Below are 19,503 nucleotides of genomic sequence, written 5' to 3'. Positions count from 1 at the left end.
CTGGGGCAAAGCACAGCTCTGGGGCAAAGCACAGCGCCGGGGCAAAGCACAGCGCCAGGGCAAAGCACAGCTCTGGGGCAAAGCACAGCTCTGGGGCAAAGCACAGCACCCGGGCAAAGCACAGCTCTGGGCAATGCACAGCACCGGGGCAAAGCACAGCGCTGGGGCAATGCACAGCGCCGGGGCAATGCACAGCGCCGGGGCAAAGCACAGCGCCGGGGCAAAGCACAGCGCCGGGGCAATGCACAGCGCCGGGGTAAAGCACAGCGCTGGGGCAAAGCACAGCGCCGGGGCAATGCACAGCGCCCGGGCAATGCACAGCGCTGGGGCAACGCACAGCGCTGGGGCAAAGCACAGCTCTGGGGCAAAGCACAGCTCTGGGGCAAAGCACAGCGCCGGGGCAAAGCACAGCGCCGGGGCAAAGCACAGCTCTGGGGCAAAGCACAGCGAAGGGGCAATGCACAGCACCCGGGCAATGCACAGCGCCAGGGCAAAGCACAGCGCCGGGGCAAAGCACAGCACCCGGGCAATGCACAGCGCCAGGGCAAAGCACAGCGCTGGGACAATGCACAGCTCTGGGCAAAGCACAACGCTGGGGCAAAGCACGGCGCTGGCAAAACACAGCACCCGGGCAATGCACAGCGCCGCGACAATGCGCAGCTTCAGCGCAGGCTGACCAGCAAGGGAATTTTCCCGTGGAGTTCAGGATTTACGCCTTTTAAATGCCAGTCCTGCGCTGAGCTGGGCCAGCACAAAGCCTCCTGAAGCACCGCTGCCTCCTCTCCAGGCTTCCTGCAAGGCCTTTGCTGACTGGGTCCAATCAGCCAGGCTGGAGGCCGGCTCAGCTGATGTTGCAAAGAGCTGCTGTCCAAAACAAAAATCTACAAAAGCCAAACCAGAAAGGCAGTATTAGTTCCCAGGCCCAGTTCCGCAGAGGCAGAGCCAGATTCCTCTGCTTCCCAGAAGGATGCAGGAATAGGACAGGAGGGCACTTTGTGCCCCTTACCTTCATGTCCAGCACCTTGCCATTGCAGGCCAACTTAGCTCAAAATCACAGTCACCCCTTTATCCAGAGTCTTCAGCTTGTTGGGATTTTCCCTGTGGGAGCAGCCTGGGAATGCTGCTTGCTGTCACAGGGCTTTGTTCCTTGCAGGAAACTCCAGAGACTCACTTAGGTCCCTCTATCTAAAACATGGCCTGGGTTAGCTGCCATGAGGATGAGCAGTGTAAATCGTTCCTCAGCACATGCCAATCTCTGTAAGAAATGCTGATTCCAGTGGGATTTAGGTGTTGTTCTCAAGAGCACTGCAGGTCAGGCTTTCAGCAGCAAGACAAGAGCAGGCAGCTTGGCAGGCCTCCAGCATCCCCAGCACTCACCTGCCTTGCAAATTCCTCTGCTTCCTGTAGCCATGGGCTGAGCCCCTGGTGCTGACCTGCGGCCTTCTCCTGTTCCCCATGGCACTGGCACCTGTTTGCTCCTTCCTGTGGCATATTGTGGGGAAGTCTAGAATGAAATGACAGCAGAGCATTGCACAAAACATGAACTTTGGATCATTTGCCCCATTTGGTGGTTGCAGCCATCCCCAGCAGACATGGAGTTTGCAGTTCTGTGAGCTGTGCCATCCAGGAAGGGAAAAGTAAGTTGGCCCAGGAAAAGCACAATCAATCTACTAAGCTCCTGCAGGCCAGAAATGAGAGTGCAGCAAAGGACTGAAAAATGGAGTGCTATGCAGTATGCACTGTGGGTAGGATAGAGACTTAAAAGCCACTTCCATGGAGGAATCTGCCCTTGCCCATTTCCTACAAGCTGAAGGGAGTGGGGTTCTGCAAAGGCACCAGGAGCGCCTTCAGTGTTGGACAGAGAACTTTCTCAGGAGCAGAGCTGCCTTGGGAGCTGGACAGAAGGAGCAAATGCGCCCATGTGGGCACCCACAGAGTGAGGGCTGCTCCAAGGGCACTCCCTGCCATGCCGAGGACACGGGCACTGCCCCGTGCAGAGGAGGTGTCCCTGTCATATTGACAACACCAACGCTGTTCAGTGCCATGCAAACACCTATGGGTACTTTGTTCCTCAGGTTATTTTCCCCACTAAGGTGTTGTTCTTCCTTGAGCGAGCCCTAGAGTTTTCTGGTAGATGTTAGCCATGCAGTAAATGGGCAGGAAGGACAGGCATTCCAATTTAGGGAACTCTCAGGGATATTACCAAGGCGTGATTTTATCCACTGAATTGAAGCAAGGGTTGCTTGTTTCAGTCAGAAGCATTGGTGGCCAAAGTGCTGAGTGTGCGCTTGGTGCCTGCTTTGTGCTCCTTTGGGATCCTTTGAGCTACGGGTTATGGACTGAAGGAGAGGATTGTGCTGCTTTGGGACAGAGGAGAACTTTCCAGGCTCTCTTTTGTGTTAGCTGTAGAGAAGGTTTGGTTGCTATGCATGAATTCACAGAGGAACCCAGGGCTGCTGCTATTGTGATGTCAGTGCAGAGCTGCCACGTCACAGCATGGTGGTCATCAGGAGGTTGCCCTGGTGCACGCGAGGCCTCAGCGTCCAGAACAGCTCTTGGCGTTCTCGTTGCAGGAGGATCCTGTACAGAGGAGTTCTCTGGCAACAGTCTGTGCCCTGAAAAGGGAGTCTTTTTCTTTTGCCTGCCGTTGTACGAGTCGGCAGACTCGTCTAGGCATCCTTTTGTTTCCCCTGCGGTTGTAGGGTCTGCAGACACCTACAGGTGTCCTTTTATTTTCCTTTTCTTGTTGTACGGTCTGCAGACTTGTGCAGGTGTCTTTTGTTTTTCACTTTGTGTTTGTACAGTCCGCAGAGTGCCGCGGGTCTCCTTTTTTCCTCTTTTCCTTGCACAGTCTGGGGACTTGTGCAAGGTGGTTTTTCTTCCATTTTTGTTTTACGGCCCGACGACTGAAGCAGCCCTGCTGAAACGATGGAGCGAGTCCGTAGAGCAGTCAGCAGGGCTTTTTCAGCGATATCAGCCCGCAAAATTGTTAATGGTCTGAGACGTAAGTAGAAGTTTTTTCCTTGGGGGCAGAACAATGAAAGAAAAGTGCCATGAAGATGCCATAACTTTGGTAAAGCTCCTGGCAACAGTTCCAGCCAAAAAGGGGGTGTCCCTTGTCCAGCAGGGTGTGGACAACTTCCAAAGTGCAGGCTGGAAGAGTTGTGCAGGCGTCCTTCTATAAACTGTGCAGATCTCTAAAGGAACTTAAGCAAGGCATTGTTTTTCTGCATTCCCACCTTAAAGGATGTGCCTGTCTAACTGGCCCCCCTCTGTGCGCCACAAGAGGGATTGGCTTTGCACTGAAGGGCAAACTGCTGAGCAGATAGTGTGGGCTCCTGAACCCCAGAGCTGGGCCTGTGCTGTGTCCAAAGAAAGCTGCAAGCGCCAAGAGGGGTTCAGTGGAAGCTTTTGTGGGGAATTGTTTACAGCAACCACGTGGCACATGCTGCATGCAATTTACAGAAAGAAAAGGAAGTGCAGGAAGGAGAAGAGAAGGAAGCTGCTTTAGTTGTAGGGCGGACAATGAGCTCCAATGCAGGCAGTGACTGCTAAGGAACAATTTCCATCTTCCTGGCCCCAAGTTTCTAGTTCCTTAGTGGCAAAGCCGAGCAAAAGGTAGACGCAGCCTAGGATAGTGGCCTGCAGTCCTGCTTGCTGGGCTACAGAACTGCTGCTCCCAGGAGGGAGGTTGTGAAAGGAAAATGCTCTCTGCTTGGCTGGCCTGGTTCTGTGGGATTCCTCAGCACCAGCAGTCTTGTAACAGCACCTGGTTTGTTCTCTCTTGCCGTGGCAGGTCGCCTCAGAGGTGGAAGGAGTCAAGTCTACGGTTCGGTGAGTGGGATGGGCACCCTTGACATTCCTGGTGCCTGAGGATTATGCAGCAAGCTGCGGGCTTGCACTGTTGTAGTTGAGTGCCAGGCTGGCAGGCCAAAGGAAAGTCCACACCAGTCCACGTCTGCATGAGCACTACCAAAACAATTCCCCCAGTTTCTTCCTTTTCCCTTGAAGAGGCTTTAACTAATGTAACTAATGAAACTACGTTTAGCTGACAGAAGGCTACATGCTGATTGTAGCCTGGCTAAAATATCTCCTTCAGAAGCACATGGAGTCCTGTTGAAACATTAGTCTCATCAGCCCACTTGACATGAGTATTAGTGACTGAGGATCCCATTTGTAGTGAAATTCATGGCTTCTCACTAGGACCACTGGTGATAGAGCTCAGGAGAAATAAGGTTCTCTATGACAGCTTACTGCCTGTCCCTCATGCTGCTCTCTGTCTGCAGAGCAGCACAGTAGCAGCTGCAGCAGCAGAACCTGCTCTGGCTCGCTCTCTTCCACCAGAGGGTAAAGGGGAGGCAAGGGACAACAAACCTCCAACTGTGTTGTCAGTCCAGGCCTGAGCATCCTGCAGCAATCAGTGGCAGCTTTGGTTGCTTCAGTGCAAAGCTTTGGTGCAGTGCAGAGCTGCAAGTTTCTGAGCACGCAGCATTTGCCCTTTGTGGCTGAAGATGCTGAGGGCTGGAGTTCTTCCGTAACCTAGCGCTTCAGCCCAGCCACTGACACGTGGGAAATGGGGTCGGAACTCTCACACGCAGGCATCATTTTCCTGCCATTCTGACAGGGACTGTGAACTTGCCTTGGTGTCAAAAAAGCTGTAGCGTGATGTCCTTTAGTGCTGCTGGTGAGAAAGTGAGCCCCGTTGTGCACAGTGTCTGTGCAGGCTCCCTGCTGCCAGCAGAGAGAGTGGTGCCAAGGCGCAGTTCACAGCCTTGTGGGGAACACAGGAGCCACCGTTGCTGCAGGGACTTGCCCATCTCCAAGCACTGTCTAAGGAGCTACAGTCTCTGCTTTGACTACACCCTTAACTTTGACATGACCCAAGTTTGCTGAGAATCCTGAATAGCTCTGCGTGGCAGAGACAAGGTCTGTGTCTGAAGGGCTGGAATGCAGTTCCTATTGGCTGCTTCCTAATGCTTGAAATCCTGAGGGGAAGCCTTCTGACCAGAGCTGAGCAGGGAAATGTTCCCTGCTTCCATTCTGAGACCTTCAAAGCAACACAGGCTTAGTTGGTTACCCGCATAAACAGCCCCACACAACAGCTTTTGCCTTCAGGTGAGCTGTGTGGCCGCTTGTTGCTTCTTGCAGCTCTCAGGAGCCAACTTCCCTGCTCCTCATTGCTTGTTTTCATTTTCCTTTGTCCATTCCTTGCAGGCCCCGCTAGGAGAGCTTCTTGCCTCTCAGAACTCCTCGCCCCAGGCGGGAAAGGCAGAGAGGGAGCAGAGCACAGCTAGAGTGTGCAGTGCCCAGGAGTTCAGGTGTGGTTAAGCTTTCTCGCTTTCTCTGAGCAGGGTTGGGCATTGCTGGGCTTCAGGAGGTTCAGAGTCAAAGAAGAAATTTGGCTTTCTCATGGTTTGACGTGCTCAACATAGACAGGGGAAGGCAATCTGTGGGCAGGTCTGGCTGCCTGCTAGGACTCACTTCTCAAACCTTCTCAAACCTTGACAAAAAGTATGCTGAACTGGACCAGAGGAAAAGCAAGGGAGGTTCAGGCTGGGTTTATGGAAAGGAAACCTTTGAACTGCAGAGGCAGCAGAACAAGTGCCTCAAAGAGCTTGTGCAGATTCCACCCTTGGAAATTTGGAAACCCCGGCTGGATAGGGCCTTGAGCGGCCAGTCCAGATGCCATAACTGACTCCAAGTGCTTGGAGCTGAAGATGGTCCTAGAGGCTCCCTGGGGTCCCTGCCGGGCTAAACCATCTTGGGATCCTTTGATTATTGGATTGCAAATCTGTACCCACGTCCTCCCCAGGCTATAGCTTGTGGGCTCTTTCCTTGTTGCACTAGTGAAAGCAAGAGTAACTGTGGGAGTGCTCATCTGGACTTACCAGGCCTCTCTTAGCCAAAGAGGAACTTTTGCAAGTCCGGTATCCACTGTATCAGAGAGGAGCACTAGGAGGCAGGAAGCTGCTAAGCTGAGAGTACCTGAGCTTTCTGGAAATGTTTTGTGGCTTCTGAAAGCTACTTTGACTTCCTCCCTGGTGATTCTTTCACCTGCAGAAATGACAAAGAGAGATGGTGGTCTAGAGAGGGAATGCCAGCACTCTCTTGAGGTGGAAGTAGAGGGCTGTTGGAAGCCCCTGAGACCGCCCTGTGAGGGACATGGTGTGTAGTCCTGGTCTTGCAAGGAGACTGTGTTTCAATTAAAGGCTTGCTTGTCTGTCCCCTTGTTGTAGAGGGAAGGAGCTGGCTGCATTTGAGAGCAGGCGCCACTCCTCACGAGAGAGGGTGTCGCAAGTGGCAGCAGAGACAGCCGAGGAACCACGGCTTGCGAGGAACCTGCTGAAGGAAGAGGTTCCTCTGGCGGTGCCAAAGGTACGCTCACCTTATTCCTAGGCAGCACTTAGGGACAGGGAGCTGCCCCTGGCAAGACGGCCCCTAAGGCTGCTTCTGGCAGCAAGCCAAGACTGAGACTGTGCTGTTGTTGTTCCTCTTGAAAAATGGTGCCCCCTCCACTTCCAGGTTTGCCGCCGGCAGCGGCCACCCCACAGGGGTCTGGAGAAGCTGCTGCAGGAGTTCTCTCGCCAAGGGCACACACTGCCCCGGGTGTGCAGAGAAAAGGCGGCGCAGGCACAAGAGAACGCTGCCCTGGAAGCCCGACTGGCAGCCACGGAGCGGGACCTACGAGGCCTTTCAGAGCAGCTGGCAGAGGCCAGGTAAGGGCAGGGAGGAGCACCTGGGTGCGACATTCTTGAGGCTCTGGAATGACAAAGGGGGTGAGCATTAAGTCAGGATTTACTGCCTCCTGTTTGCGCTGCAGATGTGTCTCTGTCTGAGAAGTGAAGAGACAAGAGAAAAAAGAAAAGGATACTGTGACCTGAGTGTTACTTTTCTGACAGCTCCACCTGTCAAAGCTCTTCTGGGCGCCCGCCTGGGACCCCCTTGCACATTCCTGGGCCAAGTGCAAAGCAAGCCATCTAGGAGTACTAGGGAAACTGTGCGGATGTTTGCTGATCTCAGGAATTTCCCGCAGGCTTTGCTTTCTCCTTCAGTGCATCTTAACTTCAATCTTTCCTTGCCAAGTAGTTTAACATGGCATTCCCAGAATTCAAGGCTCTTCCATGTGAAGGTTATCAGTAGGGTGCTGATGCTTCAGGTGAAAGCTGCAGGGTTGAGCTGAAAATCTTGAGACCCTTCTGACATAACTCTTGTCAGTTATGGTGCAGGAACCTCAAGTTGCTTACAAGGAGCAGCAGAAGAAGGGAAAGGTCTTGTGGCTTCTCAACAATGTCCAGGGATTCTTGCTGAGCACTTGTCCACCCGCCTCTGTTACCTGTCAAGGTCCTTAGGCAGCTCCCTTCTTAAAGAGTGTCAAGACATTCGGGCATTGCTGGCTCCGTTTACCATAAAATCAAGGGAGCAAGCATTCTTGTTCATGAAAATCCAGTAATTTAAATGGCAGGATAGCTGACAGCCCTCCTCCAAGACATTGCTAAATCAGAGAAAACCTAGTTCTGGTTTCTTACTCATACTCGTAGAAGGTGGAGCTTCCATCTATCATTCCTTTAGTCCCTTTGAGTCACTTTGAGAGCATCTGGTAAACAAAGTATCTCTAGGTGCACTAGGAATAGCAGTAAACATTGAGGAGGCAGTGTTCAGGAGAAGACTGGCTTCTGTCCCCCTGCAGAGTGACTTGGAAGGGGTAATGAGCTCAGGGCTCTGAGCACAGGCTGGGCTTTTGCTTGTTGGCAGAGACTTTGTGGGCACAGCCACCCATGAGGAATGTGTCCGGCAACAGCAATTTGAGCACTGGCTGCTGAGATCAAACTCAGCTGGCCTTTCTGTGCTGGGCTAGGTCATGAGGAAAAGCTGGCCAACCACCTGGAGGTTGGCTGCTTTGCTATTTTAAGTAGCAGAAACAATCTTGCTGTAGCTGAGTTTGCATGCACACCCTTTTCCATGCTCAGGATATGTAACTGAAGGCATGTCCAGCTGGAGCAACTGCCCCTGTGCGCCAGGAACAATTTCTCTTCATCTTCACACCTTGTAGGTCAGAGAAGGAGAGCCTGCAAAGCAGCCTGCTGCAGGCTCAGCAGCACGTGTCGGAGCTGGAGATCACCAGGAGCCGTCTGCAAGCCCAAGTGCGCACAGCCACACGGGCCCAGGAGGTGATACTCAGTGAGAGCCTGGTGTGCTCTGTTCCTGGTGATGGCCCAGCCTAGTGCAGTTGCTCCAAAGGCAGCTCTGCCCACAGGGCTCCTGAGGAGGAAAGGAACTGAGCACAAGTCCCTCCTTGCCTGAAACTGAAAGGGCTTCAGGTCAGTAGAGTCTCTGCTAGTGTAATCTCTGACTGTTGCCGTTTGTCATGTTTGCAGAGGATGTGAAGGGCCTCCGTCAGGAGCTGCAAGCTGTAAGATCTCTCAGCAAGCAGCAGTGTGAAGAAATGGCTGAAGAGCTCCGCTGGGCAGAAGAGCAGTGCTGCAAGGCTCTCAGACACTGGCAATCTGCTCAGGAAGAGGAAAAAAGGAAGCTCCAGCAAGAAATGGTAAGCGACAATACGTCCCGGAAGTTTTCAGGCAAGCTTGGTGGGCTGGCTTAGCAGAAGAGCAGCCTGGGTGACATGGCTGCAAGCATCTGCTGTAGGCTACACATTGCTGGGCCAGGCAGCAGAGGGCTTCAAGGGCTCCTACTAGAGAGCCTGTGAAGACCAAGAGGATGGTGCCAGGACAGTACCTGCAGCCACGGGTTCAGGCTGGGTATAAGCCAAGTTTCCCAGAGAGCGGGATGGTCACCACCCAAAGCATGGCAGCGAAGGATCTTGCCCACAGCCTCGTGCCATGCAGCAGACGGCTGCTGACCTTGCTGCACTCTGCTGCCCCAGCAACTGGGTTCCTTGCATTCTGTCCTTCCACGGTGGACAGAGAGTCTCCCCTTTGGGCTTGAAGCATACGCAACAGGCCCCGTGTTGCTGGTATTCCAGCTGGTGGCCTGTCCTGTGACTAGGGCATCGGGGTGCTGGCTTCCTCCTCATCCTGCAGTCCACCTGCAGGTTTTCCTTGATCAAAGGGCTGTGGCACTTTGAGAACACAGCCTGTGAGAGCAGACAGAAATGCTGAGCAGACAGGAAACAGGCAGCCTTCAGAGTGGGGAAGGAAGGCGGAATCTCCTTTCCTTCCACCTGCTGAGCCTCCTGTCAAGTTCTTGGTTAGAAGTGCTGGAGGGTACAAAGCCACTACTTGAGACTCTTCAGGGAGAGGGCTTGTGGCAGGGATGAAGCTGTCATTTTTTCTTTGGGGAGCACGGCTGAGACTTCGTCTGGAAGTGTCTCTTCCTCTCATCAGAAGCAATGTCTGGAACGGCAGCACTTGGAGGCGCAGGCGATGCTGGAGGAAGGGGAAAGCTTCCTGGCAGAGGTACAGAGGGAGCAGGAGAAAAGGCTGCTTGAGATGAAGCAGGATTATTGCCATCAGGCAACCTGAATAAGAAAAGATAGGAACCAGAGCCAGTCAAGAGGCAGCACAGAGTGTGAAAAGCGAGTTTGTGTGTTGCTTTGGTCTCCTCTGGGCTCCTTATGGGCACTGCTTGTCTGGACACTGTCTGTCTGAGCGGGACTGCCTCTTAGCCGGCCCCTGGTAAACATGAGGAGGAGAACAAAGTGTTTTTGGAAAGCGTGTGCACCTCAATCTTGGTTGCCACACAAGTGGTGTGTGGGACGTTAAAAGGCGTCTTCTCTTTGCTCCTGTGCAGCTCCAGGGTCAGAATGCTGCTCTCTTAGCCAAGGTGCACCAGCTGCAATGGGAGCTAGAGCAAAGGTGGCAGCAGCTGGAGCAGCTGAGGCAGCAGCTGAATGAGGAGCGTCTGAATGGGCAGGTGAGCGTGACCAGGCAGGCTGCAGAGGGAAGGGCAGTGATGGAGGCACGAGCTGGACATCTCAGGAGAGGGGAGGCAAGGACTACTGCAGGCACTGGGAGCACAGAGCCGGGCAGGCTCCAGCACTGTGCACCAGGAAGAAGAGTTGAGATGAAAGAGTGAGAGCTGGGTGGGGAAGCAGAATGGAAGTGCCTACGAGACTTGGAATAGAGAAGCCTGAGCATGATGGCAGGAGCTAGTGAGACTTTTCTTGACAGACTATCAAGGACAAGATGCAGGCAGAGCTGCAGAAAGCTTGGAGGATGATGAAGGCACTGGCGCAGAGGCACAAAGAAGAAATGGAAAGGATGTGCAGGATCCAGCTGCAGTACAGGCTGGCAGAACAAAGGCAGGTGAGTGAAAGAGCAGTAGGCACTGCAGTCATGCAACAAGTGGTCTCTGCTCTTCTCACCTTTCCCCTGCAGAGCAGCGGCTGGATGGGGGCAAGGCCCCTGACTGCCATGCTCTGTGGTCTGCGTTGCAGCTCGCCAGCACAACACTTACTGGGCCACTGAAGCTCAGCTTTGCTGCCCTGGGCATCAAAGCTTGTGCTTTGGTCAGTGGGCCAGCAATCCTGTGAATGTATTTCTGCTGGCTTCTTAGTGCCCACTTTGTTTATTGAAGAGTTTGCTCAGGTGACCATGGTGACCCATGCACATTCTGAACAAGTTGTCCCTTTCCATGCTGAATGCAGGTCTCAGAACGGGGTGAAATTTTAAGGTGTTCTTTCCCTTTAAGCATCTCTACTCTGGCTGGCTGTTACAAGCTGTAGTCTCTGCTTGTTTGGCTTTGACTTGTGCAGCCAAACACCAGTGTTCTTCCTGATGGCATGCCTGTGGAATGTGCTGTCAGGGGCATCTCTGCCAGCCACATTTCTGACACAAACAAATTTCTTGTCCCAGATGAACGAGGGCTCTGCCCTTGAAGGCGCCGCTGCAGCAGCACCCTCCGAAGAAGCCTCCCCTCCGCAGCCTGAGAGCCCGAGCAGGAGCAACTCGCCCTGCTCCGTCCAGGAGAGCGAGAAGCAGTGCCTGAGGCTGCTGAGTAGGTCCTGGGGATTCCTTGTGCAATCCAGCAGTGTATTATGGGGTGTGTGCCTGAGCATGAGCTGTAGCACATCTTCCTCCTGACTCTGGTGTCGGGGAGACATTCTGGACTCCCTACGGGAGCCATTGTTGTGCTTGGAGGCAGCCAGGGAGCATTTTGGGGCACTCCTTTTGCCTTTGAGGGCAGCTGGGTGTGGGTGGCCTTTGCCTGAGGTTCCATGTGCACTAAAGGCAAAAGCAGGGATTGTTTCCTGAGCAGCAGAAGGCTGCAACCTAGCCAACGACTGAGTCAGCTTGTGTGTGCTGGTCTGGCCTTATTGATCATGATAGCTGGCTTCCTAGATTGCCTTTGGACTGCATTTGGAGACAAAACACTTCAGAGAAATTGTTTGGCTCTGGGGCTGGTTTCATACTGGTGGTGTTTTCATGACTTCTACTATTCCTTCTACAGTTTGCTTGGATAAAAATTCTTCATTTTTGTTAGGGTCACCTCCTTGGAAGGAGCATCAGGTGATAGCAAAACAACAGAGGAAGGGGTCTTTTCAGCACACCCCAAATGTTAAGAAATTGTATTCTTAAAACAATCCCTGGGAATCAGAGAGCAAGAGGTGTTTTCAAAGTGCAACCAGCAAAGAAAAACACATTTTGATTTTCCAGTCCCCCTTGGATAGTTCAGTTGTATGCCTAGGGGGACGCATCAAGAGACACTTCTATGTGGCAGGGCCAGATAAAACTGCCCTGCAGGCAATTGTCAGGAGGAAGCCTGCATCCCCTCTGCTGCATGTTTCTCCAGTACAAGGCACTTTGTCAGGGCTAAAGCCCAGCCGGTAAATGCTCTGGGCATACTAAGGATTGGCCTCAATGGCTGCACTCTTGGAAAGCACAGCAAGGCCTTGGTGACTCTGCAGTGCAACTCAGTTGCTCCTTGCAAGTGGTCATAGCTGCCAGTGCAGTGCTGTCAGAGAATAAGAAGCGAGCAGGTACAGAACAGAGCCCAGTTTACTCAGTGTTGGCCATCAGCTGTAGGGACAAGAGGTGAATGGATCGACTCCTCCTTGGCTCTGAACTCAATGACACCCATGTTCTGTCTCGAGTGGGGTCAACAGCTTGTAGCAGTGCTGAGTCTGGCTCTGGCTTCTTCACAGTGCCTGTCAGTGGCCATTTGTGGGCTCTGCCCAGGTTTTTGTCATACCTGCCCTGCCACTGATGGCTGCTGTGACTGCAGGGGCTGGAGCCTTCCTTAGCTGTGAGGTTTCAGCAGCCACCGCGTTGCTGCAGCTTTGCCTGCACTCGTCAGAGGATCAGCATCTCGTTTGTGCAGGTGTCTGAGCCACGGCAGCGCCTGAGGAGCGGCGCTGTCCTTGTTCCATGTCTGGGCTGTGCCCTTTGGGAAGATGGGGCACGTGGCTGGTGTCCAAGGGGCCGAGGGCAGTGCTAGTGACTGCTGCAGCCCAGGCTGAAGACATGGACTTGTTGTTCTTCACTAAATGGGGAATGGGTGCAGAATCATCTTCAGAACTTAGCCTGCTCATCAAAGAAGAGGGTCCGAATTCTTACAGCCATTGTTCTTGGATGTAGCATAGCATGAGCTGCTGTTCTCTGAAAATGCCAAGGCATTCTTTAGGCAAACTGCTGAGAGGTAGAGGAAATCCCCTCCTCTCCTGGATTTCACTTTGCAATATTCCTTCAGCTCTGCAAAAAGCAGCTGTTGATAAAACTTCATCCCAGATCGCAAGGTGCATTGAAATCTTGGAATTATGAAACCTTTTGTTGAATCTCACAAGAGAGTGTTATCTCCCAGGACAAGGAAGGGTCCTGATTTTTCAGCCCTCCTTCCCCTTTGTGGAGCACAACCACTTGCCACGGTGCCAGTTCTCTTCTGGTCTCTGTCTGCTCTGACGGTTTCTCCGTGGGCTTAGTCTCCTCTTCCAAGGAGTGTGCAGAATCAGACTCTGTGCAGGCCACGTGTGTTACAGAGCTGCCTGTCTTCTTACTGCGGCTGCTCTTGTTGTTGTTCTTGTTGACACTGTTGTCAGCCAACCCACCAGAAATTGCTCCGCGCCGCAGAAAGTGGAGCTGAGATTCTGAGATCCACTGGAAGTCAGGATCTCTGTTTTGAAGTTTGCTTCTTGCATGTTCTTTCTTTCTTTCAGGGAGTGTGGTGAGCGTGGCAGATCCAGAAAAGAAATACACTGGATGGAGAATTATTGGCAGAGGGTGAGTTCAGCCACGCTTACTCCTCCAGAACCATGGGTCACGTACGTGGCTGCTGGACTATCCAGAGGGAAGTCAGGCAAGCTGCAAGCATCTTCAGACCCTGGCTTTAGATTGTCCCTGTCTCAGTACTGGCCACAAGGCATCATCAAAGATAACTGCATGCTGGCAACCAATGTCTTGCCTGCCTCAAGCAGGCACGTGCCTGTCCCTCAAGTGTGTGGCACGAGATTCCTCATTTTCCCAGCAGACATGGTTTTGCATGATTCCAAGTAAGATGGCCCCACAACTGAAGGAAGAAAAAACTGAGAGAGCAGCTTCCCTCCTGAGAGCTGTCAGACAGCAGCTCTCAGCAGCATTTCTTTCCAATATTTTGCTGAACACAACTTTCAGTGCTCAGGACAATAGGACAGGCTGTGTGATGCTGCCTGAGTTTAGCAGACAGAATCAAAAGAGAGCTCTGAGTCCAACAGGATTGTGTGTGTTTCATTGCTTGGAAAGGCGCACCACATGCACAAGCACAACAAGAAAGGAGCAAAGCAAACCGTCACATCCATAGTCTGGTGTGTACATTTGAGATTTGTAGCAGCTCTTTTTTCTTCCTCTTGGACCCAGCTTTGCTCTTGGACAAGCTGCATGGCAGAGGGTTGCTGGGCTGCTGTGGTATTGTCTGAAGAGTAGACAAAGGCTGGTGTTTGAGGGACACTCCAGGCAGCAGAGAGCTCCTGCCTGGGCTGCCTTTTGCTTCTCAGCACTGAACAGCTTCTCTGTTCTTGCTGCTGTTCTGTTCCTAGGGGTTTTGGAACCGTTTGTAAGGCCTTGGACGCTGCCACGGGACAAGCGGTAAGTGCCAACAGCCCTTGCAGATTTTGCAGCTCTTGAGCGCTTTCCCTTGGGATGTGATCTGTGGCCAGAGCGTTGTGTTACCTGTCTTTGCTGCAAAGGCTGCCTAGAGGCAGGCTGAAAAATGCATTTTGGACAGACTTTGTCTCGCACATTCTGAATCAATGTGAGGATGGCAGTGGTTTCTTTCCAAGAAGGCCATGCTATCTTGGACTGCCTGGATAAGTGTGCAGAGATTAGTTGATGGCAGCAGCCGTCATTCTGGCCCAATTCCTCTTAAGCTGAGGTTCAGACACAGATAGGATTTGCCATTGTTTCTCATCATGAGGTACACTTTGAAAAGACCTAAAGAAGGAGAGGCCTTGTCTGGAGCGCAGTTTTGCCTTTCAGTCCTAGGGAGCCAGGGTCACATAATTACACACAGACACTCGCACGTGGATCAGTGAGAAGAAGCTGATGAAGAGCCTTAAGTAATACCGCCTTGTGTTGGTCCTTTGTTGCTGACATTCCTTTACAGAGGTGCTTTTTGTACTGAACTGACATGCTGGTGTCTTGGAGAGTCCCATGCTCTTTGGGGCTAAACATTCAGAGTGCTGAATTCTCCTTTCTGGCTCTCAGCAAATACAACTCCATCTTCCTGGTAGCTCCTTATCCACCTGCAGTGCTGTGCTCAGCAACTGCACTTGGAGGGATGTCTACAAGGAGTCTGAAAGCCCTAAGCCCTGCTTATCACCTGGAGTGCATCCGTAGTGGTCCACAGAAAGGATTCTTCATTTTTTAACACACTCAATAATTACACATCTAAACTCTGTTGAGGAATGTTCTTCAGAGATGCAAAATCCAGAAGAAGTTAGGATGTGCTAGGATGTTAACTTTCCTTTGAGTTGCCTTGGAGTTGTTCTTTTTCAGACAGCATTTTCTCTGCAATGGATTGGTGTATTTACTTTGGAGCACAATCAAGAATGGCAGCAGTTTCTGACACACTGATCAAATTCCCTAGAAATGCTAATCTGTTTTCCACAAATTGAGTTTCATTTCACAGAAGCAAAATTCCTTTGGCTTGCAAAACGCGTGTAAATGATAAGAGTAGTGATAAAGGAGGTCTCGCGGAGGAGTCTGCAAGGGCTGAGAGTGCTGTTAGCACATTGTGGCTGATGCTTTAGAGTCCCTTTTCACCGAGGTGACAAGGCATCCTGGCCTGCGAGTGCACGGAGGAAGAGGCTCTTGTAATGTCTGTTGCTAACGGCTTTCAACGTCATTGTAGGTGGCCGTAAAGGAAATTGATCTCCGGCACCAGCGCTGCAAGGAAGTATTGAAAGAAATCCTGGTCATGAGGGAAATGAGGAACCCCAATATTGTCACCTACCTAGAAAGGTAAGTAGTTCTGTATTTTTATGGGAATGCCAGTTTCCATACTTGCCAGGCAAAGGTTTCAAGCACTTTGCTCAGTGGCAGAAAATTGATCTTGCTATGATCGTCAGTCCACTCCTGAATGAGGCATGGGAGGAGATGGCATTCTTCTGGTTCCTGGCAGAAATAGCTTCAAGATTGTTCTCAGAAACCTGGCTCTCTTACTAAGCCAGCAGCCTCTATGTTCACTTGCTGAATGTTTCTTTGCTGTTTTGAGGCGTGATTTTCTTTTTCTGAGTGCCGGAAGAGAAGTGCTGAGAAAGCATCACAGAAATTACTTCCCTTGTGCTGTTCCCACTATTTTCCATGGCCTTGCATGCCAAAAGAGACACATTATTTGCCGGGTTTGAGGTAGTTTTATCCTGTTTGTGGCTGTCCTTTATGCAAGGCTTCCCAAAGGGTGTTGGCAGTGCTGCACCTGCACCTCCCCTCTGAAAAAGCTGTGAAAACGCTGTCTCCTTGCTGTTGGAGTTAATGGTGCAATTTGTGTATGAAGACAATGAAGCAGCTGCTGGGATGTGTCCGCTTCCAGATCTGCCTCTGCTATCACAAACTGCCGTTTTCCCCTGCTTGCCCCCTAAGCCGCCTCCTTTCCAACGGGTGTGCAATTAGATGGCACAGATTGCAAGCCCTGCATAGCCTGGGTGGAGCGTGTCTCCATTTTATTCCGTCTTCATTTCCCAGTGACCTGGAAGCAAAACTCAGCTGTAGTCTTTTCATCCGTATGGCAATTTAGCTGTGCCCATTCAGCTCTACACTGTTGTTTTCATCTTCCAGCTACCTTGCCAATGGGTTTGTCCTGCTGGTGTTGGAGTACATGGATGGAGGCTCTTTAGCAAAAGTGATCAGCGAGAAGAGGATGGCCGTAGGACACATGGCAACTGTCTGTCAGGAGGTAAGGGATCCTGCTTGTGCTTGGGATGCCTTGGACAGCCTCATAGTTCAAAAGCGCTGCTAAGTGAGTGATTCCGCGTTCAGAGCTTTCTTTCTTTTGCTTCAGAGAAGAAAGAGCATCTGGACGGAAGTGCCTGCCAGTGTCCCTGCCCTTACTAGAGTCTGCTCTTTATCTGCTTTTGGCCTCTGTGCTCTCTGCCTCTTTTCAATTTTTTTTTTCTGTTCTGCACTTTGCCCCTCCAAGCCTTTGCCCAGAACCTTTCTGCATTGCCTTCTTTGCCGGTAAGCACAAAGATGCCGGTGTGTGAGTTTTAAACCAACAGCAAAGGCCAAGAGAGACTCATCTCTCATGGGTCTCAGCGTCAAAGGAGGGCATGGCACCCACCACGGTGCTTGCTGCTGAAAACTGGCAAATGACTCAAAATGTCTTTCAAATCTGCTGACCAGGCAGCCTTACAGCCCTTTACCTCCAGTCTCCCAGCTGACAAGTGATGCCCTTGGTACCCAAAGCAGGGACTTTTCCTCCTCTTTTGGCCAACCGTTGTTTGTCCTCTGAATGGGGAGAGCGCATCCGCTGCAGCAGCGGTCATTCTGACTGGCTTTGCAGGGGACAGTCTCGAGCAGCACGTGCTGTTTCCCCCTCAAAGCCAATATGCCTTGCCTTAGAGAGATCCTGCTCTCCCAGGGTTGCAGCAGCAAGCTCTTCCTCTTGCCAGCACTCGCTGCTCCTCTAACATCCATGAATCTTCAGGAGCACTTTCCTTTTGCACGTGATGAAATCAGATCAGGCTAACTTTTGGCCTCCTGTTTCTTTTTTTCTCTCTCAGTGCCTGAAAGGCCTGGCTTTCCTTCATGCCAACCAGGTGATCCACAGAGACATCAAAAGTGACAACATCCTTCTGGGCCGGGATGGCTCCGTCAAGTTGGGTGGGTATTCTTGCTCAGAGCACAGCTGTAGGCTGCTGGGAGTCTAGAAGAGCAACAAGCATCAAGAGGAACTGTGGTTTGTGTGTGTCCCTTCCAGAGGGAGGGAGGCAGGCAACAGTAGAAACCTTCAGTGTAGATGAGGAAAAGCCACCACCCTGGGAATGGTGGTGGGTTTGTTAAATGGACAATTGCTAGTTTTCTTGGCTGCATCCCTGAGGAAAGAGAGCACAGCTGCTTTTCCAGCTAGATTCAATACTACATTCTGAGACTTAGAGTGAGGAAATCTTTTCCTTGGTTTCCTACTTGAAGCAGTGTTTGTTTTTCTCCTCAGCTGATTTTGGCCTCTGTGCTCTGCTCACACCTGAGCAGAGTAAACGGAGGTCGATGGTGGGGACAACTTGCTGGATGGCACCCGAGGTGGTGAGAAGAGAGCCTTACGGTCCCAAAGTGGACACCTGGTCCCTTGGCATCGTGGGAATTGAAATGGCCAAAGGAGAGGCTCCTTATGTTTGGGAGACCAGTGACAGGGTAAGGTGCAAATATGCTTCAGAATCCGGGATCCTTCTGGTCTGTCTCCATTTGACTAAATCCCATTCCCGCAGCTTGGATGAGTTCCAAGAAGGTGCACTCCTAAAAATGTCCCTGCAGCTCACATCAGCTGTCAAGGCAAGACCTGTTGCCCCTTGGAATAGCTGGAGTTGCACTGGGGCCTTTCTACTTTTGGGGAAGAAGGCTCATCTCTAACCATCTGCTAGGCAAGAAATTGCCACTGCAGACTGGGGCTTAAAAGACGGGCTCTAGGTGAGCACTGAAGGCTGTGGAAGAATCACGTAGAGTCTTGTGTTTCCTTTCACTTCAGGCTAACCACCTGATAGGCACGCAAGGCATACCAGATGTGCACAAGCTCAGCCTACCCCCTGCCTTGTGTGAATTTCTGGGCTGCTGCCTGCAGATGGATGTGGACAGGAGAGGCTCTGCCAAGGAACTTCTGCAGGTACGAGGCAAAGGGGCTGCAGGCCAAACAGCTGCTCCCTGTCTGGGTTTGCTCCTCGGCCCAACTCCAGGGCATCAGATGGGCCCCCCACAGGGTAATCTCTGCTCTGGCTGCTTTTCAAATGAGAACCAAGAAGGATCCAAGACTAGTTAAGCTTAGAAGGGAGTGGTGGAGGTCATCTAGTCCAAAGCCCCTGCCAATAGATCAGGTTGCTCAGAGCCCCAGCTCACCTGACCTCGAATGCTGACAGCGATGGGGCACCTCCCAGCTCTCTGGGCAGCCTGAGGCAGTGTTTCAGCACTCTCCTCATAACGAGTTTCTTCCTTAGAGCCTTTCTGAATTGACTCTCTTTTAGTTTAAAACCATTCTCCCTCCTTCTCTTGCAATTGGCCCTGCTAATAGATATGTTCCCATCTTTCTTCTGAGCCCCTTCAAATATTGAATGGTGTCCTTGGAGACCTTGCCCATCTGCAAGCTAAACAAGCCCAATTCTCACAGCCGTTCCTCAGAGGAGAGCTCCCACCTTCTGGTCATTGCTGAGGCCCCCTTTTGCTCTTGGCTGCTGTTTTCAGCTTTAGCTGGTAGCAAAGGAACTGAAGTACTGCAGTGCTGGGCAAGGAGGCCTGCAGTGGGGCTTGAAGAACACAACAAAAGCACTCCCTGCCAAGCGGTTCTAGATTGGTCTGTGGGAAGGTGGGGCCTTTGCGGGGACTGACTGAGCATCCAAGGGCATCCAGTTTGTCCTTCCTGCCCCACTCTTAGAGGTTTCTGCCAGCCAAAGAGGGACAGCTGAGCAGGATTTGTGCCAGCCTCACGTGCTGCCTGGCCCGCTCAAGTAGATGAGAACCACTGCAGCTTTGCTGCCACCTTTTGTGGCAGACAGGCAGCTGGCGACGGCGCCACTTCCTCGGCTCTCCCTGCTGTGAAGGAAGATGCCAGCCAGGCCAGGAGGAGGGGGGCATGCCAAGGCAGACACTGCTCTCCTTGCAAGCCAGAGCCAAGTCCATCTGCGCTCTGCCCCTTCTGTCTGTGTGTTTCTGGGCCCTAGAAGAACCCAGCTTGACCCTGTTAGAAGCTCAGTTGGAAAATACTGGTTCCTTTTCCCTTGGTCTCTTTTAATTTGTTGCTTTGGTTTCTTTTTCCCTTTGGGCAGCATCCATTTCTCAAGCTAGCGGAGCCTCTCTTCAGCCTCCTCTGAGAGCCTGATTGCTGTCATCCCTGCAGCAAAGTAATGCAGGAAGCAGAGGAGATGACAAGGACCACTTC

This window comes from Melospiza georgiana, chromosome Z (genome assembly GCF_028018845.1).
Source record: "Melospiza georgiana isolate bMelGeo1 chromosome Z, bMelGeo1.pri, whole genome shotgun sequence".
Lineage (NCBI taxonomy): Eukaryota > Metazoa > Chordata > Aves > Passeriformes > Passerellidae > Melospiza > Melospiza georgiana.
This window is presented reverse-complemented; position numbering follows the sequence as displayed.